The sequence below is a fragment of the Ochotona princeps genome, chromosome 6 (genome assembly GCF_030435755.1).
Source record: "Ochotona princeps isolate mOchPri1 chromosome 6, mOchPri1.hap1, whole genome shotgun sequence".
In the NCBI taxonomy this organism is placed as follows: domain Eukaryota; kingdom Metazoa; phylum Chordata; class Mammalia; order Lagomorpha; family Ochotonidae; genus Ochotona; species Ochotona princeps.
This window is the reverse complement of record NC_080837.1, coordinates 56445584-56459267: the sequence shown is the minus strand read 5'-3', so window position 1 is coordinate 56459267 and position 13684 is coordinate 56445584. Positions and strand designations below refer to the sequence as shown.

General features: G+C 42.0%; 1 pseudogene; it reads right to left on the bottom strand.

Annotated features, from left to right (window-relative positions):
• Window positions 1–10951: 10951 nt before the first annotated feature.
• Window positions 10952–11449, bottom strand: LOC101534467 (large ribosomal subunit protein P1-like; annotated as a pseudogene).
• Window positions 11450–13684: the final 2235 nt, after the last annotated feature.

Below are 13684 nucleotides of genomic sequence, written 5' to 3'. Positions count from 1 at the left end.
TGTATCTGAAAAGACTTGGGGAAGAGGGGCACCTTGGGCCAGTAATGTGATGAGTGGGTTAAGTAACTGTTTACAACATAGGCATTCCGTATGGGTTTCACTTCCTTGCTAATGCACCTGGGAAAGCAATGGAAGATGGCCCATGTGCTTGGAGCCTCCATCTACTCCAGAGATCCAGACGAAGTTCCAATCTCCTGGCTTTAGCCTGGCCCAGCCCTGGCAACATGTACTCACATTTATGAAACGAATCTGCAGATGAGTGCTGTCTCTCTCTCTCTCTCTGTCACTCTGCTTTTCAAATAAAACAATAAAAGGCATGTGTGTTCTTGAACCCCTGTACCCTGTTCTCTGAGAGCAGCTTCATGGGCTCAGGGTGACCACAGAAGCTATTTCAATACATGATTTCTTTTGTGTTAACAAACAGAAATGTAGACATGGACCCTCCTCCCAGTACTCAGTATTGTATTACTTCTCCAGATTGTGAACTTGACACCATTTATCAAAATTGGGTATAAGGAAATAACAGAAGAGAGTTGCTTTTTTTTTTTTGTTTAGTAACTTAAACATTCACTAATCTCATTTTCTCTAATAAGAGAGCTTTCAAGCACACACATTCACTTCACTACAAATTACCTTTAGTGAACCTAACCACCTCAGTTCTGGCTCAGTTATTAATTATGGTCAACTTTCATAGAATGTTAAGATTACCCTGCTGTTTTCCTGTAGGCTACCGGTTTTTAACTGCTGGAACGAAAAAGCCAGTAGAATAAATAGAACACATTCACAGCAATTTGAAATTAAGCCTATAACTTTCCATCGCCAAAAATACAAGGTAATTGTTGCAGGATTTCTTAGCTTTTTAGAGCTATTGTTACCTTTAATTCAATTTAGTGTTTAGGATCTGTGAGATTAGAATACTGTTTGGATTCACTTGTAGAATTACTAATATTCCAGATTATTTGAAAAACCTGTGCTCAAAGTGACGTTTTCTCCGTGAACCCTTCCTGCCCTGTTCTGGGACAGCTGTCTGCATTCTCCGCTCTGCCAGGCCCTTACGTCCCTGGGCTCCTCACACTGACCTCAGCAATGGGTGTTTCTTCTCTCTCTCTCATCACTAAACTGTGATGCTCCAGTTCCTACTAGCACTACACAAGTAAGTAACTGATAAACTCAAACTTACACAGGAGGAACAGTTGCCTAGGGAATTTGGGGAAAAGGTTTGAGCGAGACCACTCCCTTGGTTTTCAAATCCTATCTTGGCAACAATATAAGTCATTTATCTCTGATAGTGTTTCTAAGTAAATCATTGACAAGTACTGTACATTTGGAAATCATACTTTTTAAAAAGGGTTTTTTTTTTTTTTTTGGAAAGGCAGATTTACAGAGATAAAGAGAGACAGAGAGAAAACTGTTCCATCTGCTGGTTCACTCCCCCAGTAGCTGTAACAGCCAGAGCAAGCTGATCTGAAGCCAGAAGCCAGGAGTTTCTTCTGAGTCTCCCACGTAGGTGCAGGGTTATAAGGCTTTGGGCCATCCTTCACTGCAAGAAATCATATTTAAACTATAAAATAGTTCTTTTTTAGATTTAATCAATTTTTTAGATTTAACCGTGTTTCCAAGTGGACTTAAATAAAACAGAAGATAATTAACAGATTAATTTTAAAAATCATACACATAAGAGATGTACATTTGGTACATAAGCTGCGATGCCAGCTGAGGCCTGGCATTGTGGCTCAGCAAATTAAGCCATGAATTTCAAATAAATAGAAACATCTTTAAAAAGAAGAAGGACAATGACAGGTGCTGCTTGGCATTCCTGTATATCATGTCAGAGTTCCTGGTTTTGAGTTCTGGCTCCACTTTGAATCCAACATGTCTGCTACTGCACACTCCAGGAGGCAGCCGCCTCAGGTCCTTGGGTCCCCACCACCCACATGGGAGATGGCTGCTGAGTTTCTGGGTCCTGGTTTCTGCCTGGCCTAGCCCTACTGGTATAGGCACTTGGGGACTAAACCAGAGGATGGCAGCCTTCTGTCTGTCCCTGTTTCTCTACCTCCCAAATGAAAATAAATATATAGTTTTAAAGATTTTAAATATTTACACAGAATCAGATCAGAAGTTTATCTTTTTTTGTTAGCTTTGAGCTACTGAACAACCTATGTACATTCTTATCTCATCATCTATAAGAGAAATGAAATGCATAGAAATAAATCCATGTCATGAATATTGATTATTACTATATTTAAGAAACAAGTAATTATAACTCAAGACACAATTCTGTGGTTTTCTACAACATTACCATTTATAAAATTAAATGTGTGTAGATAAGCATAATAAGTGTATAATTTAAGAAGTAGGCCCAATGCAGTCATATAACACGCTAATCTTAGGCTGTGTTGTCAGCATCCCATATGGACACCAGTTTGGGTTCCCACTGCCCCACTTCCCCTCCAGCTGAGGAGTACCTGAAGGACTGGAATGCCCATGGTTTTGAAGGTCGTGCTAGGGAGTTTGGGCTTTAGAAATTGTGAGAAATGTTTAGCCTAGTGGTTCAGACACCTGTATCCCACATTGGAGTGCTGGGGTTCAATCCTGGCTAGAATTCCTTGTTCTAGCATTATCAATAATGCAGATCATGGAAAATAGGAATGATGGCTCAAGTCATTGAATCCCTGACACTCACATGGGAGACCTGCATTGGATTTCTGGCTGTTGGTTTTGGACCAGTCCAGCTCTGGTCACTTGCCAGATAAGTAAGGGTGTGCAGAGGGAACTCACAGAGGGGAGTTCTGGTTCTGTCCACCTCTCACATGAACTGTTAAAAAAATTAAATAATAACAGAAAGGCATTAAAAGATTTACATTCAAAGTGACAAGATTAGGTCCTATTTTTTAAAAAATTCTCTTGTTCAGGGAAGAGTTCCTAGGGAGGAGGACTAGTAAATACAGGTAAATGGAAAGATATTAATTTGGCAGGAAATGATTGGCTTGGGTCACAGTGCTGTAGGCAGTGGTAGTGCGAAAGTTACATTCATTTGAAAGAAAAGGAAAATCTTATGGTGAATAATGAGAAGTAAGGGAAAACGTGACTTTACCGTGAAATGAAGACATATTTCACAGATGAAATCTGAGAGCTAACTGATGAATGAGTACAGTGGTAAAACCAACAAAGCCCCCTAAATTTACTCGGAGATTAAATTCAATTGACAACGATGATACGTTTTAGAAATAAGTAACCAACTACAAAACTGTGCTAGTAAAAGTTATGTCTAATTCTGCTGCTAACTGTGATGTGACATGCCAGCATATCCTATCCTGTAATTTGAAATGATATTTTACATGTATTTTTAGTTTTGTATATGCAGATTGTGGTTGTATTGTTGATAACAACTGATTGCTGTGAAATGCCTTTCATCCTAGCTGAGTAAAAAATAAAAAATCTTCACAGGTATTAAAGTTTACAACACCTCTGACATTTGTGCTAATTAAGTTCTGTGATCTGCCCACTTGACATATGAATCAGTTCCCAGTTAATATACTCTCCTACATATTTGATATGAAATAAAACATTTTAAATAAGAATAGTGACAATGCCACAAAAGAATAGGAAAGAGTTTAAAATAACCATGAACACTCCTACTTAAAAAAAAAAAGTAAAATGGGCCTGGCATGGTGGCCAAGGGGCTAAAGTCCTCACCTTGAACATACTGGGATCCCATATGGGCACCGGCTCTAATCCCAGCAGCTCCACTTCCCATCCAGCTCCCTGCTTGTGGCCTGGGAAAGCAGTCGAGGACGGCCCTAAGTCTCGGGACTCTGCACCTGTGTGGGAGACATGGAGGAGGTTCTTGGTTCCTGGCTTTGGATTGGTGCAGCACTGGCTGTTGCAGTCACTTGGGAAGTGAATCATCGGAGGGAAGATCTTCCTCTCTATCTCTCCTGCTCTCTGTATATCTGACTTTGTAATAAAAATAAATAGGCCTTTAAAAAAAAAAGGCTTTGTTAGGGTGGGCATTTGACACAACAGATTTGAGCTTCCTGCTGCTGTGCAGGAGGCAGCAGATGATGTGGGAGAGCTGGTTTGAGTTCCCTGCTCCTGGCTGCAGCCTGGCCCAGTCCCAGCTGTTGCACGCATTTTAGGAGTGAGCCAGCAAATGGGGAATCTCTCTGTGTTTTTTGATGTCTTCTAGTGTGTGTGTGCCTTTCAAATATATAAAATGTTTTTTAAATGGAGCTTTTTTAGAAACATGTGAAGAGCTGTTATTTTGCTATGGCTGCTAAAGCCACCACCTCCAAATCCGGTATCCCCTGTGGGGCTTCTTTGTTAGCTGCTCCACTTCCAATCTAGCCCCCCGCTAATGACCTGGGGAAAACAGCAGAGGATGGCTCAAGTGTTCAGGCCCTTGCTACTGACATGGGAGATTCAGATCAAGCTCCTGTGTCTTGGTTCACCCTGACCCAGCCCTTGTTTTTGGACATCTAGAAAATAAACCTGAGAATGGATGATCTCTCTCTCTCTCTCTCTCTCTTTCTCTCTCTCTCTCTCTGTGTGTCTAAGATTAATCTATTTTTATTGGAAAATCAGATTTACAGAGAGAAGGAGAGAGAGAGAGAAATATCTTCCGTCTGCTGGTTCACTCCCCAAGTGGCCTCAATGGCTAGAGCTGAGCTGATCCAAAGACAGGAGCCAGGAGTTTCTTCTGGGTCTTGCATGCAGGTGCAGGGTCCCAAATCTCTGGGCCATCTGCTGCCTTTCTTCTGCTTCCCTTCCTAACCATAACAAGGGAGCTAGATAGAAGTGGAGTAGCCAGGACATGAACCGGCGCCCATTTGAGGTACCAGCACGTTAAAGGTAAGGATTTAGCCACTAGGCCATCACGCCAGGTCTGTTTCTCTCTTTAATGCTGACTTTCAAATAAGTAAATAAATGCATAAAAGAAATACATGAAAATTTACATATGAACAAGTTCAAAGTCAACCTGGAATATTAATATTTATTTTGAGAAAGTATTTCAGAGACTCACTCTGCATCAGACACAGTACTATAGGTGACTGTTACTGTTGACAGCATTAGCATTTGTCTTTGAGGATCCAGCTACGCAATGAGTGACACCATCCGGGAAATAGTAGCTATTAATACAAAGTGGCAAGGTACCTTTCTACAGGTGCACAAGAACATGGCTTATAAAAAGGCAAAAGAGCACACTATAATTATTAAAAGTCACTCCAAAGATTGTATTAGTGCCATTTTTTAAAAAAACATATTTTTTTGTGCTATGAAATAATGGAAGAGCCTTGCAGACTCTCTGCAAGGCTGACTGTCAAGCAAGCATCTAACTTAAAACCTCCTGTTTGGCAAGTTTGTGAACCTTCTTACTGAGAAAACTGAGTTCAGCCTGAAGTTCAGTAACAGAGTTAAAAGCAGAAACTATGTGTCTTGGTTTTGATTGGAGTCCTCTGTATTGCACTTCTTACCTGCATTTATTTCAGGCTCATTCATGATCCATTAAAAAGGAGAAACCCAATTCCAATTTTCTCTAAGTTCTTACCAGGAAGAAAACAAACAAACAACAATCCAGGTTTTTCAAAGCATGTATTGAGTCACTGAGGATGTACTAAGTAAGGAGCTTATTGTGTCAAGTCTTTTTTAGAGAAGGAAGACTTTGTCCCTCTCCACCTCAGGGTCTTTATCATGTAAGCAAACGGATGGACTTTTGTAAGGGAATAATAGAAGTGATCAATGTTGTGGGAGTCTGGGAGCTGGTAAAACAGGAAATATTTTCTATAAAAGATGATAGATGCTTAGCCCAATTTGTATTTTTAATCTGTACATGCAAAGCAATAATTCTATCTAACTGATACACTTTAGGGACAATCATGATTTTTATTCAGTTAAAGTTATGCAAGAACGTTTGGATCCTTTAAGTTATTCATAGGTCCTACTTATTTTAAATAGTTTAGTTGCTATAATTGTTGCTATTTATGCGGTATCTAAATATTAATACTCTGATGAACTTTTGTTCATGTTGAATAGCTCTAACAGCTTTGAGATACGTTTGTCGGGTTAAAAAAACAAAAATACAAATGCTGCTGTTCACAGCTGCCTTTCTACAAGACCTGCCATTCTGCTTCAGACTTTTGACTGTTCTCAGGCATTGCAAGTATTTGATGAAGGCAAGTTGCTCAGAGTCTTCTGTAATGAATACCTCTTAGTAATTATAACATTAAACTATGCTTCCCAGTGTACCCTGGGATGACATCGGATGGCCATCCTCGATTCTCGGGTACTGATGTAGTTGGGCTGCTGGGAGCAGCAGTCTCCCCTTCTCTCCCCACTTTCTCGAGATATGGGAATATAAAGGAAGATTGGAAGCAGTTGTCTCATCCATTTCCCCCATTCCTTGATTCTGCCCATCTAGCCGGTAGCCCACATGATATGCATCCCTCTCAACTATGTAAATATCATCAAAAATAAAAATGAATTATATTAAAAAAAAGAATATGCTTCCCAGGGTTGAAGCATAGAGAAGACACTGAGTCCAGGAAAAACAGAGGCCCATCTCAGTTATAAACACAGAACTATAGCCAGATTATATTTTATCCTTGAGCATGTGTATAGAAACTTCAGTGTTAACTGATGGGCGTTTGCTGAGCCTGAAGCCATTCAAAAGCCACATGCAAACTAAAACAAAACTTGCTGTTTCATTCAAACAAAGAAAATTCACTATTGATTGGAAAGCTAAATGGTAGAAAAGACAGAGATGAAATGCTCCAAAGTTCCAGCGAAATTCACTATGAAGTGGGTAGAATGGAGCCATTTAGAGGAACAAAGGATCTTTCCAGGAAAATGGAGAGAAGCCTGAAGTAGGGCTGTTGTAGTGCACCGATACTGCAGTGTCAAACAGATGTTGGAGTTGCAGTTTTTAGGTCTGTTGGCCTTATGTGAGCTCTGAGAAAGAAGTGAAACAGTGTAAGATTTGGAAGTGAAATGTGTGGGAGGAGCTGTGATTTTGGTGTGGCGGATCCCATGACAATTAATAGAGAGGCCTACATCCTATTTTGTACTAGTTACCAACCCAGCAATTTTTTTAAATCTACCTTTTTTTTAGAGAGAGATTTATCTATTTTTATTGGAAAGGCAGATTTTACAAGAAAAGGAAATCTTTTACAACAAAGATCTTCCGTTGGCTGATTCACTCCCTAAGTGGCCGCAACGGCCAGAACTGACCTGATCCAACGTGAGGAGTCAGGTGCTTCTTCCAGGTCTCCCACAAGGTGCAAGCTCCCAAGGCCTTGGGCCATTCTCTACTGCTTTCACAGGCCGCAAGCAGGAAGCTGGATGGAAAGTGGAACAGTGGAACATGAACTAGTGCCCACTTGGGATCCCGGTGCTTGCAAGGTAAGGATTTAGCCATTGAGCCATCATGCCAGGCCCAAAGATCTACTCATTAAAAAAAAAAAAAAGTAACAGAGAGAGACACTCACAAGGGGGGGAGGGTGCGGGGAGAGAATCTTCAATCTGTTAGTTCACTCCCACAAATGACCACAACATATGTGTCTGGAATCCGGACCTACACCCTAGTCTCCTGCTTTGGCTGTCGGATCCAAGCACTTGCCATCCAGTACTTTTAAAAGACAAAACTTAAGTGAAAATGAACACCAAAGCCTAAAAATAGAAGTCTCTCGGGTTGTAGAGATGAGGCACCATCAGCATTACCCTTAGTGAGAGAACAAGGTAGGACATTGACCGCTTTAATTTTGTTGCTATGTAGAAGGACTGTTATGGGGATTTATAAACATGAACACTGAATAATAACTTTTTAAATTTTTAAGAAACTGCTAAGCTTTTCCTTAGTAACTGCCATTTTACAGCCTCACTATCATAGTAGTTTTCATTTCTTTGCATCTTTGGCAGAAGTTGGTCTTGTACTACTTTAGCCGTTCTGATATGTGTATAGTGATACCTCAGTGTGATTTCAGTTTTCATTTCCCTGGTGGCTAAAAATGTGGAACATCTTTTCATGTGCTTATATCATCTGTAACATCCTGTGCTGTGAAATGTCTATCATGGTTTTTTTGCCATTATTTAAATGAATTGTTCAACTGTTGAGTTGTGAGAATCCATTGTATATTATACATATATAGTATATACATACATATATTTACATATGTACACATAAGTCCTTTGGTGTTGATTTGATTTGCAAATCCTTTTTTCTCAGTCCATAGCTTCTTTAAACATCTTTTTAACAGAATCATTAGCAAGGCAAAAAAAAATTTTTTTAGGATTTATTATTTTTATTTTTTGGAAAGTCAGATTTACAGAGAGGAGATACAAAGAGAAAGATCTTCTAGTTTTCCATCTGCTGGTCCACTCCCCAAGTGGCCACAACAGCCGGCACTGAGCTGATCCAAAGCTAGGAACCAGGAGCCTCCTCCAGGTCTTCCTCGTGGGTGCTGGGTCCCAAGGCTTTGGGCTGTCCTCGACTGCTTTCCCAGGTCACAAGCAGGGAGCTGGAAGAGAGGTGAAGCAGCCAAGATACAAACCGTCACCTGTGTGGGATACCGGCACATTCAAGGTGAGGACTTTAGCCACTGGGCCACCACGCCTGGCCTGCAAAGCAAAAATTTTAATCTTAATGATATCTAGTTCACCGATTTTTCCTTTTATAGATGTCAATTTTGGTTTCAAGACAGAATTCTGCTTAGCCCTAGATCTGAAGATTCTTTTTTTCATTTTTTTTCTTTTCACTTCTTGATTTTTGTTTCATTTGAAAAGCAGAAACAGACAGCAAGATTGTCTATCCCTGTTCACCCCACCAATGCCTGAAACAGCCAGGGCTGATCAGGTCAAATCTAGGATGCAGGAACTTGCCCTGGGTCTCCCAAGTACCAAACCATCATCCCCCCTGGGATGTGTATTAGCAAGAATCTGAAATCAGAAGCAGAACCAGGACTCAAAACCAGGCCTTGCAAGATGGAAGGTGAGCAGCACAAAAATCTTTTTAGTGCCAACAGTCCCTTAAGCACATTGTTTGGGGTCCTTTGATGTGTGTATCTGTCTCTTTTAGTTATCCTTTTTTGTTTTGATTGACTTACAAGGTTTTTGTTTCTCACAAGCTAAAGAAGGTCTTCTAACTATTTTTTTTTTTAAGATTTTATTATTATTGGAAAGCCAGATATACAGAGGAGGAGAGACAGAGAGGAAGATCTTCCATCCGATGTTTCACTCCCCAAGTGAGCCACAATGGGCCAGTGCGCGCCAATCCGTTGCCAGGAACCAGGAACCTCCTCCAGGTCTCCCACGCGGGTGCAGTGTCCCAAAGCTTTGGGCTGTCCTCAACTGCTTTCTCAGGCCACAAGCAAGGAGCAGGATGGGAAGTGGAGCAGCCGGGATTAGAATCAGCGCCCATATGGGATCCTGGGGCATTCAAGGAGAGGACTTTAGCCGCTAGGCCACGCCACCGGGCCCAACTACTCTTCTTTTTGTAAAAAAAAAAATGTTCTTGCTCCAGTAAGCGATCCTAGGCAAGAATGTAGACTCCAGAAGACAACAGGGACTCCACCACTGAAGTTGCAAGGTGACCCTGGACAAGTGAATTCAAATAACTAAATGTGTATCTCATGTATAAATGCAATTGTGATAACGAAATCGCTTAATGCTTATCAAATGGCACCTTATTTTGACACAGAGCAAATGTTTTAGTAAAGGTGTCCAATGTGGTTGTAAGCCATCCTGGAAAAATTAAGGTTGCTTCCTGCTCCTGCAACAAGCCACTGCAGGTGACTGAGCTGCTCTTCGAAGCAGTCCCCCTCCCGGCCGACTCTGGCCATCTTGCTTCCGTCATGCCACTCCCTCCCCCTCAAGAACTTCGGAGTCTTTTTCCTTAGTTAATGGGAACAGAGAGTCTTGACATCTATTCCTTGACTCCCAAAGTGGCACTTTTCTCCCATGCCACATTTAGCCAGAATTAACCCACAGCAATCTCAGCAGCTCCCAGGGAGGCTAAGAAATGTCACGGGGAAGAGAAATAAACCTACTGACACAAAGCAGTGCCTGCACAGAAAGTATTGACAGTATTAACTGTCCTGGTAGGGCCTTCAGTGGGTGGAGCCAGCACTTGCACTTGGGCACTCCAATGCAGAGTCTTAAATGCTGGGGTCTTTTTGAATGAAATCTTTATTCTCTTGTGTTTTTCAAATGGTTATTGCTACTGTACAGCAACATTATCTTGCGATGAAACATCTTTCTTGCCAGTAGCAATTATTTTAGTTGACTTTGTTTTTCCAATTAGATCATGCATACATAATGATAGTTTTCTTTTATTATTATTAATATCTATACCTCATTTCTTTTTCTTGACATATTGGGTAGCTTTGTAAATGGATAGGAAGAATTGCAATGATGGCAGAAATGTTTAATCGTTGATGACTTCTGGTGGAAATGTTGCTAAAGTTTAAATATTATCTTTGAAATATGCTGTTTATGTTTTATCATGCCTTCATGGATTTAAAAATTTTTTTTTCATTTATTAGAGAAGCAAATACAGAGAGACAGAGTCTGATTTCCTAATGTTGAACTGTATGTACATTATTAAAACAAACCTTTCTTGGTGAGGGTGTGCTATTCTGTTAACGTACTATTGGATTTGATGGCTAATAATTTATTTAGGGTTTTTTTTGCATTTGTTTTAATAAATGATACTGGTCTATACTTTTGGTTTTTTGTTTGCTGTGTGTCTCAGGTTTTGTTCTCAGGCCTTTGTTAACTGCAAAATGAATGACACTTTGCATAGACACTTTGATTTCTATAATAGACTAGATCTTTTGATAATAATATAACTTAAAGTTTTGATAGACTTCACATGTACACATTTATGAATCTGGATTTGCTTCTGCTCTTCACAGGTGAGGAAATTTGTTTTTCCAAGGCTTTTGTGTCGGATAGAAAGTTATTTATTTATTTTTTTGAGCACAAGCTTTTTTATTGACAAAAACCAGTCTTAGTCAAACAGCCCGAAGCCCATGTCGTCGTCAGACTCCTCCGACTCTTCCTTCTTGGCCTCCACCTTCTCCTCAGCTGGAGCGGCAGCCACAGCGGGCGCAGGGCCTCCCGCGGGGGCAGCACCTGCTGCGGGAGCAGGTCCGCCAGCCCCGACGTTGCAGATGAGGCTGCCGATGTTGACATTAGCCAGCGCCTTGGCGAACAAGCCAGGCTAGAAGGGCTCCACGTTGACGCCGGCCGCCTTGATGAGGGCGTTGATCTTGTCCTCCGTGACGGTCACCTCGTCCTCGTGCAGGATGAGGGCCGAGTAGATGCAGGCGAGTTCGGAGACCGAGGCCATGGCGCTGCCGGGCGCGGTGCTAGTCGCCGGATGAAGTGAGGGCCTCACCCCAACGCGGCCTTAGCTCCCTCGGAAGGCCGAGCACCTTGGCGGCAGCCGGGGAAAGGGGGGATAGAAATTTAAACTACTGTTTTACAATCCAAAACCATTTGCTTTCTCTAACGATCTATTATTTTCTAGCATGAATAATTATTCTTAACTACTGCAGAGATGTCTGGAAAACAAAGGATTCTTCTCCTATTCGACAGAACAGAATTTGCCAGAAGCTTCAATAAGCTGGTGTGGGGGAAATGAAACTCACATTTGTGAATTTCTCAAGAATGATCACTCAGTGGCTGGCTGTCCCTCTTCCCAGTTCTTGCTGGAGTCGGACATCAGCCTTTGGTGGGGGAACAGGCAAGACTTACAGTCTCTCTTGAAAATGCTTCCTGGCTGTGGGACTCTGCTGCTACCGAAAGCAATAGGAAGTAACAGAGTCCATTCTTGGAGCTGCTGCCTCCTTTCTCCCGCACACATCAGGGTCCCATGTAACTCCCTTTAGTGTTGTCATCTTAGACCCTCACAAAACTCACAAACAGATATATTCCCTAAACTTAACTGAGAAAGGAATATTTTCCCCATCTTTGTGGTGCGCTTGCTCAATTGTTAGAAACAATGAGTTCCCATTATGACCCAGAACCGCTTTGGGACTTTTCTTTCCGCACTCCAGAAGCGTAACGTCAAACTAAGAGCTATCCTACTTCCAACAGCTGCTCTTTATCTCCCTACCACGTAACAAAGTCTACTTTGTTTATTTCAACCACTTAATGTCACCATCTAACAACGGAAAGAGGCAATCACCAAAGAGAGGTCTAAATGGCCAGTAAATACATAAAAAAAAACGTCCTGAGGATGGGGGTTTGACCCAATGGCTGGGACACAGATGTTGTCAGGGTGGCTTCGGTCAGTGCCAGGCTTTTCTTTTAGTTCCATCTTCCTGCCATTGTACATCCAGGGAGGCAGCCAGGATGACTCAGTAACTGCCTTCCTCCCGCTCAAATGGCTGCCTTAGGTTGTGTTCCCAGTTCCCTTTTCAGTCTTTAGGGCAATTGCAGGCATCTTTTGGGGGTGGACCAACAGATAGGGGATTTCTTTATACCTGCTTCTATCATTCTCTTTGCTGCTCTCTGTCTACTTTCTTATTAACTTCTTCACTGGGGCCTGGTGTGATAGTGTAGTGGTTAAAGTCCTCGCTTTGCGCGTGCCAGAATCCCATATGGGCACCGGTTCTAATCCCGGCAGCTCCACTTCCCATCCAGCTCCCTGCTTGTGGCCTGGGAAGGCAGTCGGGGATGGCCCAAGGTCTTGGGACACTGCACCCGTGTGGGAGGCCTAGAGGAGGTTCCAGGTTCCCGGCTTCGGATCGGCCATTGCGCTCACTTGGGGAGTGAGACATCGGACAGAGGATCTTGCTCTCTGTCTCTCCTCTTCTCTGTATATCTGACTTTGTAATAAAAATAAATACATCTTTTAAAAAAAGATTTTTGATTTGAGAGGTAGAGTTACAGAGAAAAACAGAGACAGAAAAGTCTTCCATTTGCTGGTTCACTCTGTAAACGTCCACAATGGCTGTAGCTGAGCTGATCCAAAGCTGGGAATCAGAAGCTGCTTCTGAGTTTCCCACGTGGGTGCCAGGATCCCAGGACTTGAATTATCCTTCTCTGCTTTAACAAGCTATTAGCAGGGAGATGGAAAAGAAGTAGAGCAGCAGTCAGGACACAAACTAGTGTCTATATGCCAATGCTGCAGGTGGGGTCTTAGCCTACTATGCCACAGTTCTAGCTTTGTACAAAAAAGTTTTGAAATACCTCCATTGGATTCTTCAAACACTCATGGGAAATGCTTGTTATGAAGGAATAATCATTAATTCTTTTTTTGCACCAAAATATACTTAATATGAGATAGAGAAGTGGGGGTGGGGGCAGGGAGAGAGAAAGCTTCCATCCACTGGTACATTCTCTGGATACCCATAAGAGCTAAGACTGGTTGAGGCCAAAGCCAGGAGCTGGCAACTTAATCCAGGTTTCCATGTGACTCACAGGATCTCAAGTACGTAAACTGTCACCTGCTATTTATCAGATTTACTTTAGCAGGAATTTGGAATTGGAAATGGAGGTAGGACTAGAACCCAAGCATTCTCATGTAGAATGTAGATACCCTAAGTCACCTGTTAACCTCAAGCCAAATGCTCACTCTCAGACTTGGCTCTCAGGTGACAGGACAAGTGCTGTGGCGTAGTCTGAACTGTCCCACACCCATTCTGGCTCTCATGAGCATCCATGGGTGCTGGAGCCCAGACCA